Source organism: Dasypus novemcinctus, chromosome 6 (genome assembly GCF_030445035.2).
Source record: "Dasypus novemcinctus isolate mDasNov1 chromosome 6, mDasNov1.1.hap2, whole genome shotgun sequence".
Taxonomy (NCBI): domain Eukaryota; kingdom Metazoa; phylum Chordata; class Mammalia; order Cingulata; family Dasypodidae; genus Dasypus; species Dasypus novemcinctus.
This window is the reverse complement of record NC_080678.1, coordinates 108,699,198-108,723,440: the sequence shown is the minus strand read 5'-3', so window position 1 is coordinate 108,723,440 and position 24,243 is coordinate 108,699,198. Positions and strand designations below refer to the sequence as shown.

Below are 24,243 nucleotides of genomic sequence, written 5' to 3'. Positions count from 1 at the left end.
ATCTCTACAAATAAATTCATACCTTGCCCCCTACATGCGACTTGACTCCCAGGGATGAGCCTCCCTGGCACTATCAAATTTTGGTCAGCAATGCTTTCAGAGAAGGATCTTGATCAAAAGGGAAAATGTTAAAACAAAGTAGAGTTCCTTTGGCTAAAAGATTTGAAGTGGAGTTGGATGGTGATTCTCAAGTTTGATCTTATGTGGGTCTCAACCAGATGTCACAGGCTGCCACAGTGTGCAAATCCTCAAGCACCAAAGCTCTTGAGAAGCCTAAGGACACCCAGACACAAAAACCAGCCACATGGCTATATGGAATCAACAATGGGCCCAAGTTTGTACCCAACCAGGGTACATTTTTCTATGTGTGGATAATGAGAAAATATAGTATAGGCAGGACACGGCAGTTATCTGGATTTTACTAGTTATCTACTATCTTACTACTCCTCTTCTAATCTCCTGGACCCTGATAAAAAAATGCATTGGCTTAATTTTTGCCAGTATATTTCTTACCTTGGGATTCACAACCCCATGGGGGAAAATTGCCTTTCATAAAGTAATTATGTATAACCTCACTCTGGTCATAGAAAATATAACAGTCTCCATGACCACAAGCATTGAATATCTTTGGGAACCCTATGAACCATTTACTTTTTCTTTTTAAGGTATCAGGGCCATGACTGAACCTAGGACCTTGTATGTGGGAAACTGGCACTCAGCTCAACCACAGAGCTACATCAGCTTCCCTGACTTGGCTTCTTCATTTATTTGCTGGGTTTTTTGTGTTTGTTTGTTTTGTTTTGTTTTGTTTTGTTTTTTAGGCAGCACTGGCAACTGAACTCAGGATCTCCCAAGTAGGAAGCAGATGCTCAACTGTTTGAGCCCCACACACCCACAGCCCCATTTACCTTTTAAAGGTTTTGAAGAAGGCATCTTTGACACCCAGGTTAGAATGCTCCAGTGTGTAAATAATGTATGGATAAAAGTGTACTCTACAGTATTTGAAGTTGGATATTTCAATAACCATTTTCAGCATGAACAGGCACTAGGCATAATTGCAGGTGGATTAGGATTAGAAATAGGACTATTAGTTCCTTGGGGCAGTTTGCTCTATGCAATTTAATTGCAATGGTTGAGGAACTTGCCACCTCCACTGCTCCTGCACTTGAGGCCATTCACGTCTCTATCGACTCTTTGTCCAATGTTGTTGTGGACAATCAGATGGCCTTAGACTATCTTTTAGCTGAACAAGGAAGAGTATGCACTGCAGCTAACACCTTATGTTGTACTTGGGCACCTACCTCCAGCCAGATTGAGTTAAATATGCAAGAGCTAAATATACAATCAGGCTATCTGGTCACAGGTGGTTAATAACCCATCCACACAAACCTTCTGGGAATCAAGTTGTCTTGGCTCTCACCCATTTTAACTTCAATAACAGAAACAGCTGTGCCTCTTATGCTCAGACCTTTGGTTCTAAACCCTATGGTCAAATCTGTATCCCAGAGACTGTGGTCTGCTGGACTCTTCTACTCTTGAAGAACAGGGGTACCAGTCTGTGCCTCAAATGCCAAAGTGGGGAAGATGAACAGCCCAAGCCACCTCCTCAGCCCAGGACCTGTGGATGCCTCTCCATTCCTTGAATCCCAACCTAGACCCTGAATCAGCAGGGAGTACCTAGAGCCATCATTGTCCCATACATCAAGATTGAAGACTGTGAAAACAGAGAAGGGGAGATTAAAACTGCTATGGACCAACCCCCTTGAAACTGCCACTCACTAACTCACTTTTCAGATTAGTCTCTCACTGGTTTGTAGAAGTTCTAGAAATTTTCATCCAAATGCCTAGCTCTTCATGTTTATTCATAGGAGGGTTCTCGCCTTGCAAGAAAAGTTACTGTTTCTGAAGCCAGCTCTAACCAGTTCTAGTCACCAAGCTTGCTAGACCTCCATGTTAGGACCAAGCACAATTGCAACTGAGCATGCTTCATCTAACCCTGCCTTTCTCAAGCTGGATTGGCCCATGTCATCCTTAAGCCTGCCACTCACCCACCTTTGCCAAACCAGAGTGGCCTGAGGCACTTCACCCCAACCTTAGCCACTCCCTTAAGCCTGCCTTCCCTATCAGTATAAAACCCCAGCCCCAACGTTGCTCAGGGAGACTGACAAGGCTCTCCTCCAGCCTTCTTGCTGGCCGACCATGCAATGAACTCTTTTCTTGAAATCCTGGTGGCTTCGTATTGGCTTCTGTGCACATCGGGTAAATGGACGCTATCAAAAGTATGGCCCATTTAGAGGAAAAAAAAAGAGCTTTCCAGAAACCATCCCTAAGGAAACTCGTATATTGGAACTATTAATCAGACTTCAAATAAACCATTTTAAATATGTAAAATGGGCTAAAGGCATCCATTTACAAAGAATTAAAGGAAATTAGGAAAACATCTGAACAAAGTAAAGTGATAGAAATTATAAAAAGGAAGCAAACAGGAATTTTTTAAGCTGCAAAGTACAGTAATTGAAATGAAAAACTCATTAGACAGATTCGATGGCAGATTTGAAAAGGCAGAAAAAAGAATCATCGGCAAACTTGAAGACAAGACAATTGAAATTATCCAGTGTGGGGAATGGAAAGAAAAAACAATGAAGAAAAATGATTGGAGCTGGAGGGACCTGTGGGCCAACAAGCAAACTGACACACACATAACTGGAGCCCAGAAGGATGAGAGAGAGAAGGCGGCAGGATAAGCATTTGGAGAATGATGGCCCTGTACTCTCCATGCTGATAAAAGACACGGCCACAGGTCCAGGAAGCTCAGTGAGCTCCATGCAGGACAGACTCTTGAACTGAGGGAAACAAAGGCATCCTGTTTCCATGGTAGCAAGTTACTTTCTGACCACTGGGTCATGTTGTTCCTGGAGATGTACATGCTGGTGGCTAATCTCTCTGGGAAACATAACATTCCAGCAGAACCCAGACTTGAGATCTCAAGTAACCTGGGCAACAAGATTTATGAGTATACTTGTTTCAATAACATAATAGAACATCTTGGGCTTTAGTTACTATCTTATCCACTGTGCACTGTGTTTTCATTAATGAAGTTATGGGAATAGTTAGCTAGGATAGTTGCTGGTTCTCATGGTGGCTTGGGGTATATAAAGAAGCCCCTGATATTAATAAACTTGTCTGATGAGCTTGAGAAATCAATGCTCTCAGAACCCCTGATCCCAATCTCTTCTTTGTCTTTCATTCCCAAAACCCTTCGGGTCCGTCGACTCCGACAACGGACCGTTAGATGCGAAGGCAGAGAAGGCTCTAGAGTCAGTGAGAGAAGCCCCAGGCACCACCCTGTGGTGCACGTCCTCTGCCTCCCCTCACCCCTTTCCTCCCACAACCCTGGACTGAGGGCCTGTGAGCAGGGGGCAGCTTACCCACAAAGAGCTGGCTGTTGAGCTGCAGCAGCCGGTGCCCATCAGTGGGCGCAGGCCGCGCGTGGCCAGGGCACCTGTCCACCTGCAGCGAGGCCTCCTTGGTGTTCTTCTGGGCCTGGAGCTGGTGCCAGCGGCTGTTGCTGAGGGTGGCGGGCGCCTGCACTGTGACCTCACAAGGCCCGTTCCCCACATCAAAGGAAAAGGTCACCTCCATGGGAGCTGAAGCAGGAGAGGTGATGGAGAGAGAGAGAGAGAGAGAAAGAGACCGCTTTCCAACTGTGTGGTTTTTTCATACTCTAACGCGGACATTGCAAGCAAAGACGCGGGAATAAAGCAGATGCCCGTACCTGTCAAGGAGGCCACAGGAGTCAATCTGGAGGTGGCTGAAGTTCCCCAGCGCCCCCTGCTGTACCGAAATCAGATCCACCTCCTGGGCATTGATGGAGATGCTTCAGAGGCAGCCCTGGAATCCAGTGGGTGGCGGCTCCTGGTTCCCCCGGGGACCCCAGGGAGGAGGCCTGCGCATCCAGAGCAGAGGGAGGAATGATCATTACCAGCACACAGGTGTCCACAGGTTAGACCTCCTTTACCTTCATGAGAAGGTCGTGCTGCTTTTCATGGGGGAGGGGCTTAAGCTGAGTTGAAAGAGTATAAATGATACTGGGGTCAGGGATATAAAAAAGGTGAAGGTGCGCTAAGGTTTTCAATTCCTAAAACTGAAGTCAGTCATGATCCTTTTTGTAGCACACTAGAAAAATTTAAGTCTTTTTAGCTTATTAGTGAAAAAAGTAAAATGCGCATGGATTTAAAATCGTAAGTGAAATAACCGATCATATTATGACATACGAATTGCATAAATTATGAAGTTTGGAAATGCTTTGAAGCCAGAAGGTGGCTGGACACCTGGCCTTTGTCCAGATGCACCATTCAGCCTGTGCCTGAGTGTGCAAGGACACACGCGTGTGCAAGCTTGTTCAGATCAGGTCGTCTTCAAGACTGGCCTTGGGAAATCAGAGGCATTCGTATTTGCTTTTGTTACATGCCCCAGAAGCACATGCCCAATCCGATCCCCACCCCAGGAAAGCAGTAGGTGGGCCTCACCCATGAGCTGTCCTCGAGGAGGGGCCTGGGCACAGGCCCCGGGGAGAGAGCCACGTGGCAATGAGGCAGGGGCACCAGAAGGCAGGCAGCACCCGCCAGCAGCCACGAGGGGTGCAGAGGCTCTACCTCGGCTCCACAGCAGTGGAGTGAACCTCTGTCATCCTAAGACATGCAGCCTGTGCAGCCCAAGAACCAAGTCACTTCCTAACAATCACTTGTATTATGAGATCTAGTCAAATGCATAATCAGCAGTTACCTTTCTGCATTTATACCTGAGAACCACTAAGAGTAATGATGAATGGCATAACAAGTCCATGGTCCAAAAAATTCACATTGGAGAATATGCTGTAAAAAGGGAATGGATGTTTGATGATTTCCAAGGCCCACCGCTGCTCACTGACCCAAACCTCCCCCCACCAGGGCTTGTCCCTGAGACACGCCTCCTGGCCCTCCCTGGCCACCTCCTGGGCCCATCGTACCATCATGCCTGGGACCACTGCTTCCATCACACCCCCATCAGTTCTGGCATCACATGAAACAAACTGACTGCACCGCCCCGCACTGTACTAAGTCCTGCAAATGGAGATTCAAGCACACGTGGCAGTGCAGCAAACAGACCAGCACCACTGGCTGGCCGTAGCTAACAGCACACTGGGGCGGATGCAGGTGCCCACTCATTAACACTGGGTTCCTGCAGACCAGCACTGCTGGCTGGCCGTAGCTAACAGCACACTGGGGCGGATGCAGGTGCCCACTCATTAACACTGGTTTTCTGCAGGTTCTGGCAGAGCAGCATGCAGGCATACAAACACATCACCATGCAGGCACACACACACACAGCACACAGGCACTCACACAACAGCATGCAAGCACACACCAGCATGCAAGCACACACACACAGCACAAAGGCACATGCACACAGCATGCAGGCACATGCAAACATCAGCTTGATGGCACACACACATCAGCATGCAGGCATTCACATATAAGCATGCAGGCATGCACACATGGCACACAGACACAAAGGCTTGCAGGCACATGCACATGGGCACACATCAGCATGCAGGCACATGCACACAGCACACAGGTATGTGCACACATCAGCATGCACTGTAAGCACTCATACCCTGCAATGCCAAAACAACCTTCTGTTAATTTTATGTTATGAAACCTTGGCTTTTGTACTTCAATTTCTTCACCGAATAAAATGATGCTTCCTATATCTCAACTCTGAGAACATCATTTTCCCCCCTAATTGTGGATAAAAGTTATTGGATAACTTTTTTAAATTGAGAAAATTGTCCAATTATTTAAGTACTTTTCAGCTTAGACTTGAGGTTTTGTGATCATATTTTAAGTTAGACTCTAAAAAACTCAACTAAGAAATTTTGTTAAATATAGAGTTTAACCATTGAACTTATGCTTTTTTAAAATATACCCCCTGTGGGCCTGTGCTAATAATAGTTCATAAATGTCAAGGAATTGGGAATAAGAATCGTGCATCTTAACTCTTTCTCAATCCATACTGGTTTTCCATCTGGAAGCCTCTTTGATAATAGCAAGTTTAGTTTCCCTTTTTTGTTTTAAGAATTACATAACTGTTTGATGCTTTCTCTTCCCAATAATCTATATAAATATGGCAAATAAAAATAAATATCCATCTTCCAAGCCATTATGTGGCACATGGGAACTGTGAAGTTTCAAATTAAAATTTATGTCAACAAATCTCATCAGATTCTGAAGACCTTCAATTATCATTTTCTTATTTTAAAGGTAATACAAATACTTCAGATGGTCAAATATCTACAGAAGGGTGGGTTTGCCCCTATAGATAACATGAAATTCATTAAGATTGAGAGGCTATTATATTAATAAAAGCTTCTGAGTAATGATTACATACTAAAAATAGTAACAGCTCTACTAATCACCCTTTCTCATAAAATATATTATTTAACACTTCCAGAACAAAATAAATTCAAAGCTTTGACAGAATTGGTGATAGCAGTCACAAAGAATGTGCCTTCACAGAAAAGCATGCCCTGTGGTTAGCAAACTCCAAGTATGATAATCATAAAAAAGCTACACCGAGACACTTCATAGTCAAACAGTTGAAAGAGAAAGAAAGAATGTCTTCAAAGAAACAAGAGAACATGACTACTTAATTCAGGGAAGCTTTGGTAGAATTAATGACTTACTTTATCTGAAACAATGGAGACCAGAAATCAGTGGAAAGTGTCAAAAAAAAAAGTTTCTTTATCTAGGAAAACTGTCCTTTAAAAATGGGATTGTGTGAAGAACCTCCAGGAATCAGTCTCTCCACCCAAACAAACTATTGAGCTGGCAGGAACTGTGTGAAATCAACTATTTTGGAACTCTGGAGTCTAGTGCAGCACTGTAGATTCTAGGGAAAAGCCAGAGGAAGATGCTGGTAAACTGTGACAAATATCAGTATATTTCACCCTCCATGCAGTAGCCACCATCCCATAACCCCCAGCTACATGGCAGTCAGCAGTGGGGACTTCAGCCAGGGCTCCTGGTACAGCTTACAGGTGCATGACTGGGCTATAGGGACCAGGACGCCATAGTCTGGGGATGTGCCATCTAATTGCTGATCATAGCATTTGATTAGCTCCTTCGGATCATTGGTGGGGTCAGCTCTTGGGGTAGCAATTGTTTCAACCCCCCTGGCAAAGCAGTAGAAGATTCTTAAAGAAGCAGTACCTTTTGTTTTTCTCATTTCTCTTTCCATTTCTTGATTAAAGGGAAAAATAGTCTGGAAAAGTCACAAATTGATGGCTCCAGACTTCAATTAAAAATAAAAACAAAACAGAAAAATCAAAACCTAGCCATCTCAGAGGTGTGACAGAACTAGATTTCCAGAGGTAGAGTATAACATAACACTCGTATTTTCCAGCAGTTGCAGAATTAGAAAACCCACAAAGAAACAGGAAAGTATGACTCATTCATAGGGACAAATAAAAGACCTTGCCAGAAACCATCCCTGAGGAAGCTCATCCATTGGAACAATTAATCAATGACTTGAAATTAACTGTCTTAAACATGTTAATGAGCTAAAGAAATAATTAAAGGAGATTAGGAAAATGTTGCCTGAACAATATGGAAAGATAGATTATAAACAAGGGAACAAACAAATTTTGGAGCTGCAAAGTGTATAAATGAAATGAATTAGATGGATTCAACAGCAGATTTGCAGGCAGAGAAAGGATCAGTGACCTTGAAGAAAAGACAATTGAAATTATCCAGTGTGAGGAAGAAAAGGAAAATATAATGAATAAAAATGAATAGAGCCTGAGGTAGCTGTAGGATAGCATAAAGTATACCAATATATGCATCATTGGAGACCCAGAAGGACAAGAGAGATAGGGGCAGAAAAAAGTATTTGAAGAAATAATAGCCAAAAACTTCTCAATTCTGATGAAAGACATACACATTCAGGAACTTAACAAACTCTAAGCAGGATAGACTCTTAGAGATCTTCTCCAAGAATGATTATAGTGAAATTGTCAAAATCAAAAAGACAAAGAGAGGACTTGAAAGCAGCAAGAGAGAAGTGATTTGTCACATACCAGATTCCGTAATAAGATTAAAAGTGGATCTCTCATCAGAAACCATGGAGACCAGAAGACAGTGGGATGGCATATTTAAAGTCCTTAAAGCAAAAATTGTCAACAGGAATAAAACTAGCAAAATTACCCTTCAAAAATTAAAATGAAATTAAGATATTTACAGATAAACAAAAGCTGAATGAGATCATTACCAGAACCACTACAGGAAATACTAAAGCAAGTCCTTCAACTGAAATGGAAGGACACTATGGGTAACTTGAATCCATGAAAGAAATAAAGAATTTTTAGTAAAGGTAACTACATAGGTATGTATAAAATCCTGTATTATTTTACTTTTGGTTTGTAACTGCACCCTTCCCCCTATAATGGAACAGGAAAATATTTAAAAAAACATTTAAAACATATGGGTGTGACAGTTTGATATTATTTATGAATTTCAAAAAGAGATATTATGTTTGTAAACTGGTCTATTCCTCTGGGATACCCTTTGATTGATTTAAATATGAGGCTTACATTTACTTGATTAAATCAAGATTAGGGCATTAATTTAACCATGTCATTAGGGTGTGCAGGGTTGAGTACCCCCTTGGTGAGCTATATAAATGGATGTTTAATCAAGAACACAGAAGGAGAAACACAGAAGAACACAGAGGAAGAGAGACAGCTCCACGGACATGGCAGAATTCCCAGGAAGAGAGGTGAACCATTTGCCTGATAGTTTACAGCTGACATTGCGGAGAGAACAGAACAGTTGAGTCCTGAAAGAAATGAGCCCCAGGAAGAGATATGAGCCTTATGCCAGCTGACAGCTGAGATCAGAAGAAGCTGGAGGCACAAAGTCTTAAGAGGGAAGAGGAAGGCTGAATCTCACAGACATCGTCAGCCATCTTGCTTCAACACATGCCAACAGTTTGGTAAGGAAGTAACCTTGAGTTGGACTCTTTAAGGCCTTGTAACTGTAAGCTTTTACCCCAAACAATAAAAGCCAAAAAATTTCTGGTACTTTGCATCAGCACCCCTTTGGATAAGTAATACAATGGGCATATAATGACGTAATCTGAGACAATAACAAAGTAAAGGGAGAGGGATGGAGATTTATGGGAGTAGAGAGTTTGTGTATTACTGAAACTACTTTGGTGCTAGTCATGCTAGGTTGTGTTTAGTTTAAGACATTAATGGTAATTACCAAGGTAACCACTAAGAAAATATCTGAAAAATAGAGAGAAAATGAAAGAAGGGAATCAAAAGGATACAATACAAAAAGAAAGCAAATACAAAAAGGACAGTAATGCAGAAATTGAAGAATAGAAAACATACATAAAATACAGAAAACCAATAGCTAAATGGTGGACATAAATTCTGTCTTCTTGGTCATCAGTGGATTAAACTCCCCCATTAAAAGGCAGATATTTGCAGTTTGGATAAAAAACATGATCCATCTATGTGCTAGTAGACATTCAGTGTAGGTACAAGGTCATAAAGAGGTAAAAGTGAAAGGGTGAAAAAAGATATTCCATGCAAGCAGCAATCCAAAGAGAGATGGAGTGGCTATATTATTGTCACTCAAAAAGATTACAAGAGACAAAGAAGATATTACATAATGATAAAAGGTTCAATCTAGCAAGAATATGTACCAATTATAGACATATATGCATGTCACAACAAAACCCCAAAATATATGACACAAAAAATGACAGACTTGAAGGAAGAAATAGTTTTGCAAAAATAGTTGTAGAGTTTAATACACGTTTTTCAATAATTGACAGATCAGAAAAATAGAAAAACAATAAGAAAGTGGAGTATATGAATGCACTATTAACCAGTTGGACCTAATGGACATCTATAGAACACTCTACCCAACAGCAGCAAAAGATAATTCTTCTCAAGTGCAAGTGGAGCATATTCCAGGATATACTTCATGTTAGGCCACAAAACAAATCTTAATAAATTTAAAAATATTGAAATAATACAAATATCTTCTAAGACAACAATAGAATAAAGTTAGACTCAATAATAGGAGAAAAAAATGAAAAATGTACAAATTTTTGGAAATTAAAATTTATTGAATAACCAATGGGTCAAAGAAGAAATCACAGGGGAAATTAAGGAATATCTTCAGATAAATGAAAACTAAAACACAACATACCAAAACTTATAGGTTACAGTGAATGCAGTGCTCAAAGAATACCTGTAAATGTCTAACTTAATAAGGAATAAAGATCATAAATTGATAACATGACTTCACCCCTAAAGAAACTACAACAAGAAGAGTAATCTAAGGCCAGAGGTAATAAAAGGAAGGAAATAGTAAAATTTAGAGGAGAGACGAATGAAATAGAGAGTAGAAAACAATAGAGAGAATCAACAAAATCAAAATTTGGTTTCTCTAAAAGATGAATAAGGCAACTAAACTTTAGCCAGACTGATAAAGAAAGAGAGAAGGCAAAATTAACTAAAATCAAGAATGAAAGTGGGGATATTATAGCCAAACTTACCCAAATAAAAAAAGATTATAAGAGGTGTTTATAACAATTATATGCCAATAGATAAGAAAACCTGAATGAAACAGACAAATTCTTTGAAACATGAACATTACAAGAAGAAATAGAAAAGTTCAACAGACCTATACAAAGTAAAGAGATTGAAGGAAAAGTCCAGGACCAGAATTCACTGCAGATTCACTACCAAATATCTTAAAAGACTTAAAAACAATCCTTCCCAAAATCTTTCTAAAAATAGAAGAGGAGGAATTTATTTCTAATTCATTCTGTGATGTTAGCTTTACCTTGATATCAAAGCCAAATAAAGACAGCACAAGAAAAGAAAATTACAGACCAATATCTCTCATACATACAGAGGCAAAAATCCTCAACAAAACACTGGCATACCAAATCCAAGAGTATATCAAAAGAGTTATATACTATGACCAAGTGAGATTTATCCCAGAATGCAAGGGTGGTTCAACATAAGAAAATCCATGTACTATACCACATTAATAGAATGAAGGAACAAAAATCACATGATTATGTCAATTGACACAGAAAAAGCATTTGACAAAATTCAGCATCCTTTCAGGATAAAAGCACACAGAAAACTAGGAATAAAAGGAAACTTTCTCAGCATGAAAAACCTACATCAAATATTATACCCAATGAGGAAGACTGAAAGTTTTTGCCCCCAAATCAGAACCAACACAAGGTGCCTTCTGTTACCACTATTATTCAATATTGTACTGTAAATTCTAGCCAGAGCAATCAGGTAAAAAAATAATAATAAAAGGCATTCAGATCGGAAAGAAATAATTGAAATTATCCCTATTCTCAGATGATATGACCCTCTATTTAGAAAACTCCAAAGAATCCACAAGAAAGCTACTACTAAGTTTTACTAAACAAATTCAGCAAATTGGCAGGATACAGGGTAAACACACAAAAGTCAGTTGGATTTCTATACACCAGTTATGAACAATCTGAAAAGGAAATCAAGAAAACAATACCATTATAATAGCTTCTAAAAGAATAAAACACCATACAATAAATTTAATCAAGAGGTAAGGAACTTGTACCCTAAAAACTATAAAGCAGTGCTGAAAGAACTTAAAGAAAATGGACTCTGGTTAACCAAAAAAAAAAAAAAAAAAAAGAGAGAGAATATTCTTTCATGAACTCTAATAAATATATAATACTAGTAAAGGATGTCACTAATCACATGGTTTTGGGGAAAATACACCAAATATAAGATATTGGCTATAGTTAGTAAGGTTTTGACTTGTTTCATAGTTTGTAACAAGTGTTTCACAACAATGCAAGGTATTGGTGGTGGCGTAATGTATGGGAACTTTGTATGATGTTATGCATGTTTGTTTTGGAAGTTCACAACTTTTAATATACACTTAATGTTGGTCATGTATGAATGATAAACTTCTGCGGCGGCTTGCTCGGTCGGTAGAGGTGGGGTCTGGCTGTGGACGAGGGGTCGGTCCAGCTCTGGACGAGGGGTCGGTCCCGCTTTGGACGAGGGGTCGGTCCCACTTGGGACGAGGGGTCGGTCCGGCAGCAGACGAGGGATCGGTCTACCAAGGGGTTGCACGGTTCGGCTGACGGGGTTGCCCGGCGAAGCCGGCGATGAAGGGGTCGCCCGGTGAAGCTGGCAATGAAGGGGTCACCTGGAGAAGCAGGCGGACAAGGGAGGCCAGGCCCTTGTCGGGGGCTCTCAGGACTGGAGGGCGCACGGCAGAAGAACTACCGCGGAGACAAGGTAAACACGCAAGTCCACTTTATTGAGGGAGAGGCAACAGTTTTATAGGGGCTGGGGAAGGCTGATTGGTCGAAGCCACACCCTGTTCTGATTGGTTGCCGGCAAAAGGTCAGTGGGCGGTACTGGATGGGGGAGGGGTGGTGGTTAGGGATTGGCTGTCGCTGTTGCTGGGGGAAGGGGCAGGGTTTAGTGATTGGTGGCTGCTGTTGCTGGGGTGGAGGGCAGACTTGAGTTTCCCGCCCACGCCTGGCTGTTGCTGCTGTCGGGGGAGGGAAAAGGGCAGACTGGATTTTTCCGCCCACGCCTGGCTGTTGCTGCTGTCGGGGGAGGGGAAAAGGGCAGAAAAGATTTTTCCGCCCTGCGCCTGCACAGGGAGAAAGAAGAAGAAGGGTGCCGCCCCACAGGCATCGTGTGGCGCCATCCAGGAGGAGGGGCGGCCGTGGAAGCATGGCAGCCGAGAAGGGGAGACCCGAGGGCACTCTGCGCCCATGCCGAGCTTCCTTCAGGGGTGGCGGTGAGTCCGACCAGCCACCCTATTATGGGGGCAGCGGAATTAGGCCTACCGTGGCTGCTCCCCTGCCAGGCCAGCAAACCACACTTCAGCCCGAGGGGTGACCGCATTTCCCCCTTCTTTTCAAATAAGGGCCAGGATGGCAGCAGTAGCAAGTAGCCAAGGCCCAAGACGCAGCAAGCAATGAGGGAAGCGGGGCTGAAGAGGGAGGTGAGTATGCCGGGGATATAAATGTTCAATTTGGGGGGCGGTATCTTGCCGTTGCAAGCAAGGGTGGCCAATGTCCAATTCTTGTTGATCTCGGCGGCTATAAGATCCATCTGTTGCTAAAAGTCCAGGATGACAGCACGTTGCAGGTAGTTGATCTCTCCTTGGCAGCGAAGACATTGTAGGAGAGGATTACTTTTTCCTGACAGAGGCTTACTGTCCAATTAAAAGGCTGATGGCTGGGGTTGGTGAGTGCAATGGGGAGTGTGAGGAAAAGAAGGGTGATGGTTTTGGACAAGAGGAGGCTTGGTGAAGTCATTATGGGAGGAAGATAAGGAGTAAAGCATAAAAGAGGATAATAAACAGAAAGGCGGTGGAGAGTAGAATTCGTTGGCCGAGGTTCCAATCTTCTGGGGCAGTAGCGGCTAGACAGATGGTGGAAAATATTATCAAGAAAGCAAAGGTTATGAGGAAGAAATAAAGTATTAAAGGCTATGGGGGAAGTGAGAAGATCTTTTAGAGGATAGGGTTGAGAATGGTATGTTTAAGACAGAAGCTTTGTGGTTTGTAGGAGACTGCTTTATAAACGAAGGAGAATGAGGGCAGTAAATATAGTAACAATAGATAGGAAGATGACAGTGAGGAGGAGTCTTTGTTTAAGGTTCCAATCGTCCGGTGCAACAGTGGCTAGGCCGATAGCGAGGGGTGTTGCTAAATAGACAATGGCTGCAAAGACAAAATCATCTTCTGTTTCCTTAAGAATAACTTTTCTTTAAATACTTAGTAGCATGCAATATTAGAAACCGTTTCCTAAAAGCAAGTTGGCAGGGGAGCTTGGTTGCTATTAATCTTTCCTGTTATAAAATTACCTTTTATTATTATTATCATCAATTCAGTTTTATATATATATATTTAAGGATGACCTTTTGGAATTAGCCATTTAATACCTTAATGTAAACTATTGAAGATAAATTTTATCTTTACAGAACACATTCCCTTACGTAAAGTTATCACAATACCTTTTACACTTGCCACATGCAAATTAAGTTTCAAGAGTTTATGAAAAATTAGCCATCCTACTTTAGGACAAAATACATCTTTTTGCAAAACTTATTACATTTCCGTTACCATTTTTACAAACTTTTAACCTTTTTAATATACATATAAGTTTTACATTCTTTATATTATCCTGTGAAGAAAAATAAGTTATTCATTTTAATCTAGGCAAGAACAACTTTTTATGAAGACGTACAGATAATTTTGTTAATTAAGACTTACAATTTTTTTAAATTGTAGATATCTTATTAACATTTAAACTTATGTATTAATATAATAAACTTAAGTATTAATATAAGCGCTTATTTAATTTTTGGCCATTTGAATAGAGCTCTTTTAAAGATTTTTAGTAATTTATATTTACCATCCGGAGGTATCACAATATACGTTGACATTGAACGAACAGACAGACAAACACGGAACAATTACAACTCATTAACAGAAATATATAATTTATTTACAGTTGACTCATAATTCTTACTTTCTTGGTATAGCTGCTTTTAAATCCTTTTTTATATAGCATATCATAGATTATACCCTTCAAGATTTCTTCTGGACTTCATGTTGCCTGTAATAAGCCAGGAGGGAATCTTTTACCTTCCTGCTCCACAGCAAAAGTGACCCTATCTATAAGGCGAGTATAGGTGTCCGGGTCCCAAAGCTGACACGTGGTAAGCCACGGATTAAAGGGGAGAAGAAGGTCCCAATATACTTGAAGCTGTTTGAAAGAGATCTTACACCGGTGAGTGTCTAGGAGACCGGCGAGGGCCCGAACTTGTGGGGCTTGCTTAGCAGATAGGATGTTACCCATTGCTAATGGCCTTTTGGAGCCGATAAGAAAAGGGGCCCTTACCTTGAGAGCGCGGCGATGGGAGCCGAGGTGCGTGGTGAGATGAGGGGTCAGAGACGGTGGGGCTCCGACGGTGGTCGCGGGCCAAGAGAAGGCCCCAACGAGGGGATGGCGGGATGACGAGCAGTGGAGCAAGGCAAAGGGGAGCAAGCGCAGAGGGGAGGAGGCAGAGGTGAAGGCATGGGTGGAGGTGCTCAGGCACGTGCTCCTGAGAGTTTTATTGGCGCCTCTTAATCATAGCGGGTCGGTATAAACCCCCGACATGGAAGGAGAAAGCCATCCAGCGATTCTCCCAGGCCGCCGTGGATCATATGAGGTCACGAAGGTTCAGGAGCAGCAATGCAGAGTGAAAAGATAGGGGTGAGAAGAGAGGAGAGCGTAGGGCTATGGTAGGGTTACTTCAGACGTGCAAGCGCGCTCTCCCGAGAAATCCAAGGTTCCTCTTAATCATAGCGGGTCGGTATAAGCCCCCGACATGGAAGGAGAAAGCCATCCAGCGATTCTCCCAGACCGCCGTGGATCGTATGAGGTAGCCAAGGCTCAGGTAGCAGCAATGTTGCACGAGAGAAGTCCCAAGGTGAGAAGAGAGGAGGGGGGGGTCCGCCAGGTTATGGAGTGAGGCTGTGGTGGAGTTGCCTTGCCCCACGTTGGGCGCCAGCTGCGGCAGCTTGCTCGGTCAGTAGAGGTGGGGTCTGGCTGCGGACGAGGGGTCGGTCCAGCTCTGGACGAGGGGTTGGTCCCGCTTGGGACGAGGGGTCGGTCCCACTTGGGACGAGGGGTCAGTCCGGCAGCAGATGAGGGATCGGTCTACCAAGGAGTTGCGCGGTTCGGCTGACGGGGTCGCCCGGCGAAGCCGGCGACGAAGGGGTCGCCTGGAGAAGCAGGCGACGAACTGGGGACAAGGGAGGCCAGGCCCTTGTCGGGGGCTCTCAGGACTGGAGGGCGCACGGCAGAAGAACTACCGCGGAGACAAGGTAAACACGCAAGTCCACTTTATTGAGGGAGAGGCAACAGTTTTATAGGGGCTGGGGAAGGCTGATTGGTCGAAGCCACGCCCTGTTCTGATTGGTTGCCGGCGAAAGGTCAGTGGGCGGTACTGGATGGGGGAGGGGTGGTGGTTAGGGATTGGCTGTCACTGTTGCTGGGGGAAGGGGCAGGGTTTAGTGATTGGTGGCTGCTGTTGCTGGGGTGGAGGGCAGACTTGAGTTTCCCGCCCACACCTGGCTGTTGCTGCTGTCGGGGGAGGGAAAAGGGCAGACTGGATTTTTCCGCCCACGCCTGGCTGTTGCTGCTGTCGGGGGAGGGGAAAAGGGCAGACAAGATTTTTCCGCCCTGCGCCTGCACAGGGAGAAAGAAGAAGAAGGGTGCCACCCCACAGGCATCGTGTGGCACCATCCAGGAGGAGGGGCGGCCGTGGAAGCATGGCTGCCGAGAAGGGGAGACCCGAGGGCACTCTGCGCCCATGCCGAGCTTCCTTCAGGGGTGGCGGTGAGTCCGACCAGCCACCCTATTATGGGGGCAGCGGAATTAGGCCTACCGCGGCTGCTCCCCTGCCAGGCCAGCAAACCACACTTTAGCCCGAGGGGTGACCGCAAACTTCAATTAAAAAGTTAAACAATAACAACAACAAAAAAGTAATTACTAGCCAAAGAATACTGAACTCTATTATTTACAGTCCGACAGACTAACTGGCATTATGTAAACCCATTTAAAGTTTCATTTTAATATGCTAGTTATAAGTTACCAGGGAAAAGTAAGTGTCAATATTTAAAGGCTGAAGTTTGAAAGTGACATCTGTAAGATACCAGGGGTGACTGTTGAGTAAGTCAACCTTTGACAACTCCTTTTATGTCTCATTCATCATTATCTTATGCTGTCAGAGGCATTATAGGTCATTAATTAAACATTAGCCACATCCATGATAATTCATAAATGGATCAAACTGTTAAAATATTGAATGTATGTATTGTAAGACTTTAACCAGTAAGTCTGTAGTTATGCACTCAAATTAATGCAGTTATTGAAGAAATAATCTTGTCATAAAAACAAAGACCTAAATCAATGGAAAGACATCCCATGTTCATGAATTGGAAGACAATATTGTTAAGATGTCTATACTGTGTAAAGCAATATGTAAATTCAATGCAATTCCTATAAAAATTCCAGTAGTCTTTTTTTGTAGAAAATGGAAAAGATGATCCTCAAATGCATAAGGGATTACCAGGCAAACTTGAAGAACAAAATTGGAAGACGCATATATCCTGACTCAAAACTTACTATGAAAGTATAGTAATTGAAATAGTGTGTTACTTAAGGATGGACATAGGGACCAATGAAATAGAATGAAGAATCCAGTGGTAAATCCACATATCTATGGCCAACTGGTTTTCAATAAGGTTGTCAAGTCTATTCAATGGGGGAAATAACAGTTTCTTCAATGACTGATGCTGGACACCCACAAATCCCCTTCAAAGAATAATCTTGGTCCCCTTCTTCTCACCATATCCCAAAAAAATTGATTCAAAATTGACAAATAACCTAAATATAAAACATATTATATAAAACTCTTATAAGAAAACATAGGGAAATATACTCAGGACCTTATAGTAGGAAATGGAATTTTAGACTCTACACAAAAAGCACAAGTAGCAAAAGACAAACATAGACAAAATGGACTTAGCCAAAATTAAATACTTGTGTGCATTAAAGTGTATTACCAACAAAGTGAAAAGACAACTTATAGAATGAGAGATAATGTTTAGAAACCATTTATCTGTTAAGTTTTTGGTATGTAGATCATATAAATAACTCCTACAATTCAACGGTGAATAGACACCAACCCAATTTAAAAATGGGAAAGGATTTGAATATCTCTAAAGATGTCCAAATGTCCAAAAAGTATATGAAAAGATGCTCAACATTGTTGGACATTAAAGAAATTCATATTAAAGGTACAATGAGATTCTACTTCACAACCCCTAAGATGGCTATTATCTTAAAAATATGAAAATAATAGGTGTTGTTGGTATTGTAGAGAAATAGGAAGCCTCATATTTTGTTGGTGGCAATGTAAAATAGAACCAGTGTGGAAAACAGTTTAGTGGTTCCTTAGAAAATTAAAAACAGAATTATCATATGAACCGGAAATTGCATTCCTAGACATATAAATCAAAGGATTGAGGCAGGGACTCAACTTATATTAGTACATGTTTGTGCAGAATTGTTCACAACAGCCAAAAGGTAGAAGCAACCCTAGCATCTATCAGCAGGTGAATGGATAAAAAAAATGTGGCATATGATTGGAGTATTTTTCAGTTGTTAAAAGATGTGAAGTGCTGGTACATGCTACATCATGGGTGAAAGTGTAAGTCATCCTGGTGAGTGGAATAAGCCAGATACAGAAGGACAAATATTTCACGTAAAATATTTAGAATAAAGAAATTCATAGAGACATGAAGCTAGTGGTTCCAGGGGTGAAGGGAGGGAGGAATGGGGAGTTACAGCCTAAGCGTGATGGAAAAAGTCTGGAACTAGTGGTGACAGCTACACAGCATTGTCAATGTATTTACTGCCAGAGAACTGTCCACTTAAAATGGTTAAAATGATTTTATGTTGTGTGTATTCTACCATAATTAAACATATTAAGTACAAAAAAAGTGAATGATAAGTAAGACTTCCCCAGAAAAGTGAAAATAGCAATAAAGTATTGCTAGCTAGTTTTTCTTAGAAGAAATAATAAAGGAAGTCCTTCAGGCTGAAAGAAATGATGCCAAATGATAAATGTAATCCCAGGATAAAATAAAGAGAACTGGAAAATACAAGTTTATTGGTAAATATTCAAGACTGTGCCAATTGCTGTTTTTTACCCTTCTCTTAACTGATTTAGATGGCATAAGATTGCATAACATGTATTTCTTAAATGGTATTGTTGGGTTTATCACATATAAACATGCAATATATATAGCAAGAATAGCCAGAGAAGAGAGAACATGGAGCTCTAATGGTGAAAAAAATGTCTGTACTTTACTGGAGTTATTAATAGGAAGTGGAGTGTGATAAATGTAGATTGATATTACAATATTTAGAGCAACCACCAAGAAAATAATTTTATAAAAGCAGCAAGGGAAGTCAATGGAACAAAAGAAGAGAAGAATAAAGAAGGGCTTAGAATACAGAAAAGCAGATTTTAAAAATGGCAGATGCATGATACCGCGGGGATGTAAAACCATTATGCTAAGTGGAAAAAACCAGGCACAAAAGAAGCCCTATGGAATTAGCTCATGTACATGAAACCTTAAAAAGGCCTATTTATAGAGTTAGAAAGCAGGTAGTGGTTGCCTGAGCCGGGAATGGTATAAGGCTTGACTGAAAATGGGTATGATGGTCTTTTGGTGGTTGATGGAATGTTTTAAACTTGCATTGTTGCGATTGGAGCTAAAAATATTTTTTTAAAAAACTAAAAAAAAATTGAATCGTGCACTTAAAATGGGCAAATTTTGTGTAGGTTATGCATCAATAAAGCTGCAGTTAAGAAGTAAACCTCTCCACATTTGCAGGCCTCTTGGGCAGCAGCTACGAGTGACATTTTAAAAGACCTTCACCACCTCCGGGAGAGGCGCAGTGAAGTTGAGCCCTCCGGCGCCAGCTTACTCCAAGCCCCTCACTCATCTCCCAAATAACAGGAATCGCCCCAGAGGGAAGCCCCTGGAGCGCTGCGGGAGCGGCCGCGTCGCTGTCCACCACCACGCGCAGGTGGCCGCCCGCGGCCGCGAGGGACACCGAGTGCCATCGCCCGTCGTTGACCACAGCGCCTGGAGGTCGAACCACAAGCCTGGTCAGCGGAGTAGACAGCGACGCGAATGCGCGGCGAGTCCCGGCGGGCCGCAGCCCCCCTGCCCTGGGAGCGCGGGACCCTTCCCCGCAGGGCCAGCCTGGGCGGTCCCGAGGTCCCAGGGCCCAGGACGCCGCCGGCGTCCGCCCACGTGACCTCATTTTTGAGGGAAGACAAGGGAGGCAGTTCTCCAAAATTCTGGGATTTAATGAAGGATGCTTCATGTGGTTGTCTTGCTCTTTCATGAACCGGTATTAATAATATATGCTCTTTATGTGGACAGCTTCCCTAATATTTAGAACAATATTAATAAAATATTACGTAGACGAATATTAAGTATAAACTTCTTAAAATAAAAAAGAAACTTAATAAAATATAAAATGTAAAAACAATGTTAATAAAACACAAAGCCTATGTACAAAATGTACCTGTCAGGAAACGAGCCCTAATACAAAGGATAATTTTCTGACGAGGGGACTGCGGTCATTTCCATTTCATTTTACATTTGCATTTTGCTGTATTTTCCAAATTTGCTACAAAGGCCAGGGGCTGTCACAGTAAGCAGAGCGCAAACCCTGTTATGATTTTGGAATGTGGTGATGCTCCCTCGCGAAGCACCCGCCACCCCACGAGTGCGCGTGTCCGCGGCTCCCGTGGAGTCACCGAGGCAGGGGCCCCACGCCTGCGCATGCGCCGGGGTCTGCGCGCTGAGCCGGAAGCCACAGCGTCCCCGGTGCGGCGGGCCCGCAGGACACCTGGACCTCCCTCCTCACCATGTGCTTGTGTGCAGCGCAAGGGGCGCCGCCTTGGATGGCCGCAGCTCTCTCCTAAGGGGCCACTACAGGCAACACGAGGAGGAAGGCGCCCGCCTCCCCATCTGCTTCCTGGGAGCTGGGAGAGAGACGGGAGCAGATGTCCTGGTGTCCCCCGACGCTCAGGTCCCATCTGCTGTGGAAGGAGCTGGGGCCCCTCGTGGTACCGGGAACTGAAGCTTCTCCAGACTCCCCTCCCAGCTTGGGGGCGTCGCGGGAGCCCTTGCTCCTGTCCCCAGGGAGCAGCCCCTGGACTCCTCCATCCCGGGCGCCTCTCTGGAAGCTTCGCAGCCCTTGGTCCTTCCCGGGCTTCCTTCTGACCCCAGCCCGCACTCCCCAGGCCTCCCTCCCTGCTGGCTAAAATGCACTTCCTGCCTCCGCAGGGCTGCAGTCCCCCAAATCCTGGCTTTCCCACAAGCCCCCGTGATGCCCCTGTCTGGTCAGACCTGAGTCTAGTTAAGTCCCTGCAGGGGGCAGCGCTTTTAAAGAAAATCCCAAGGTGGAGGTGAAGGTGCCTGTTTAATTGGACATGGTTAAATCACTCATCTCTTCTATTCCATGATATAGTCAGAAATGCAGAAACTGGAATTGCCTTCCCAAGGCTTATTTTTAATAGCTGCCATTTGTCTTGAAAACAAATGTGGAATTTATAATGAGACCAATGGCAAAATGCCTTATTTTATGTTGCCTTGATTTTTAAAGTTTTTTTTCCTTTTTTTATTATTTTTTTAAGATACATAGATTACACAAAATATTACATTAAAAAAATAAGAGGCTCCCATATACCCCACTCCCCAACTCCAGGCCCCACTCCTCCCACATCAACAACCTCTTTCATCTATGTGGCACATTCACTGCATTTGATGAATACGCTTTGGAGCACTGCTGCACAGCATGGATTATAGTTTACATCGAGGTTAGCTCTTCATAATACAGGAGACAACTGTCAGCCAGCTGCTTGTCTTCTAGGTCTCTTTGCCTGTTGTGTTGCAGGAAGCACAAGGGGGAGGAGATGGAGCATGGTCTGGGGGCTCCTCCCCTCCTTTGTGACACTGCAGCCTCCCTCCCCTCCACTTCCTGTGGTGAAGGAAGAGAGAGTGTGTGGACAAGTTCACCTCACATCAACCCTGGGCTCAGGGATGCATCACCTGTTCTATCCATCCATCCATCTTTCTATCATCTATCTATCTACATATCATTTATCATTCATGTCTCATTTACCTATCTTTCAATCTATCTCATCTATCATCTAATCACTCCATCAATATATCTATATCTACCTATCTACCATCCATCTCTAGTTTATCACACACATGTCTATCATCTCATCTATCTATTGCTATCATCTATCATCTATGTGTTATCAATCTATATCTCTGTTATCTATCATCTGTCTTCTAGTTCACAATCTAGTTCAGATTAAGACCCTAAAAATTTCTATAGTAGAGTATCGTGGCAGCTAACCCACCATGTAGCTGACCTCTCTGAGGGGAAAATACCTGTTACAATGTGTTTTAGCAAATGCATATGGTTGGCAAAGGGCCAATGAACCCATCTGTCCTATGTATCTTCTGATAATGGTGACAGATTCCATGTCTGGACTTAAAGGCACTTACATCTCCACGTTATATTTTCAGGTATTCATGTAATTAATACCTTTAAAATAATAACATTGAATGTTAATGGATTAAACTCTCCAGTCAAGAGACATGGATTGGCAGAATGGATAAGGAAATAAGGTCATCCCTATGCTGTCTACAAGAAACTCACCTTAGACTCAGGGATGCAAAGAGGTTGCAAGTGAATGGTTGGAAAACAATTTTACTTGCAAACAATGACCAAAACAGGGCAGGAGTAGCTATACTAATAATGGACAAAATAGAACTTAAATGCAAAACCATTGTAAGAGACAAAAAAGACCACTATATATAATAAAAGGAATATTCTATTAATTAGAAAGAACAATCATAAACATTTATGCACCTAACCAGGCACCTCAAAATACATGAGGCAAACACTGGAAAAACTAAGTGGAGACATAGATGCCTCTACAATTATTGTGGGGACTTTAATATACCATTATCACCATTAGACAGAACATCTCAATGGAGAATCAATAAAGAAACAAAGACTTTTAATAATACATTAAAGGATCTAGACCTATTAGTCACATACAGAACACTATACACCAAAATACTGTGAGATATACTTTCTTCTTGAGTGCACATGGGTCATTCTCCAAGATAGACCACATGCTAGGCCACAGAGCAACTCTAACGAATTCAGAAAGATTGAAATTATACAAAGTAATTTCTCTGACTAGAGTGGAATGAAGCTGGACTCATTAAGGGCAGAGAACCAGATTAGGCAAAAATATTTGGAAGTTAAACACACTCTTAGACAAACAGTGGGTCAAGGAGGAAATCACAAAAGAAACCAGTGACTACCTTGAAACAAACAGAAAGGACAACACAACGTATGAGAACCTATGGGATGCAGCAAAAGCCATGAGAGGGAAATTCATATCCCTTAACTGCCTATATTAAAAAAGAAGAAAGAGCTAAAATCAAAGGCCTAATTGCACACCTGGAGGAATTAGAAAAAGAACAACAAACTAGCCCCAAAACGAGTAGAAAGAAGGAAGTAACAAAGATTAGAACAGAGCTAAATGAAATTGGAAATAAGAAAGCACTAGAAAAAATAAAATCAAAAGCTGGTTCTTTGAGATGATTAATAAAATTGACAAATTCTTAGCTAAACTAATAAAGAAAAAAAGAATGAAGATGTAAGTATATAAAATAAGAAAGAGGAAGGGGATATCACCACTGACCCCACAGAAATAAAGAGTATCATAAGAGGATACTTTGAAAAATTATATGCCAACAAGAAGGATAATTTAGAGGAAATGGGCAAATTCCTAGAACCACACAAGCAGCTACATAGGTGGAAGAAGAAAATGATAACTCAACAGAAGAATCACAAGGAACAGGATAGAATTAGTCATCAAACACCTCCCAGCAAAGAAGAGCCTAGGACCAGACAGTGCGGCGGCTTGCTCAGTCGGTAGAGGTGGGGTCTGGCTGCGGACGAGGGGTCGGTCCAGCTCAGGACGAGGGGTCGGTCCCGCTTGGGATGAGGGATCGGTCCCGCTTGGGACGAGGGGTCGGTCTGGCAGCAGATGAAGGGTCGGTCTCACAGGGGTTGCGCGGTTCGGCTGATGGGGTCGCCCGGCGAAGCCGGCGACGAAGGGGTCGCCTGGAAATCTATAGTAACTAACATAAAACACCCTTCTCTAGTGGAAGAATATAATTCATTATGTAATAATTCATAAATAAATGAGTTATTCTCAATAGAACCACTATATTGAATTCTCATAACCGTGTGTAAAGTAATACCTTAATTAGCATGTGCTGATTATGTGAACCATAGGTCAAAAGTTCTTCTGTAGTTTAATCAATTAATCTTTAAATGTTAAATTTACTTGCCTCACTAAATCTAGAAATAAAAATATTTTCAAAAGAAAATACAAGAACTGGTTGGAAAATGTCTGCTTAAGAAAAGAGTCAGGAATATTTTATCTTATGTAAACACTTTTGGTCTATA

At 42.4% G+C, this 24,243-nt stretch overlaps 1 pseudogene; it reads right to left on the bottom strand.

The window, feature by feature from the left end:
- Positions 1 to 24,243, bottom strand: part of LOC101410690 (contactin-associated protein-like 3) — a 191,870-nt pseudogene that overhangs the window by 17,494 nt on the left and 150,133 nt on the right.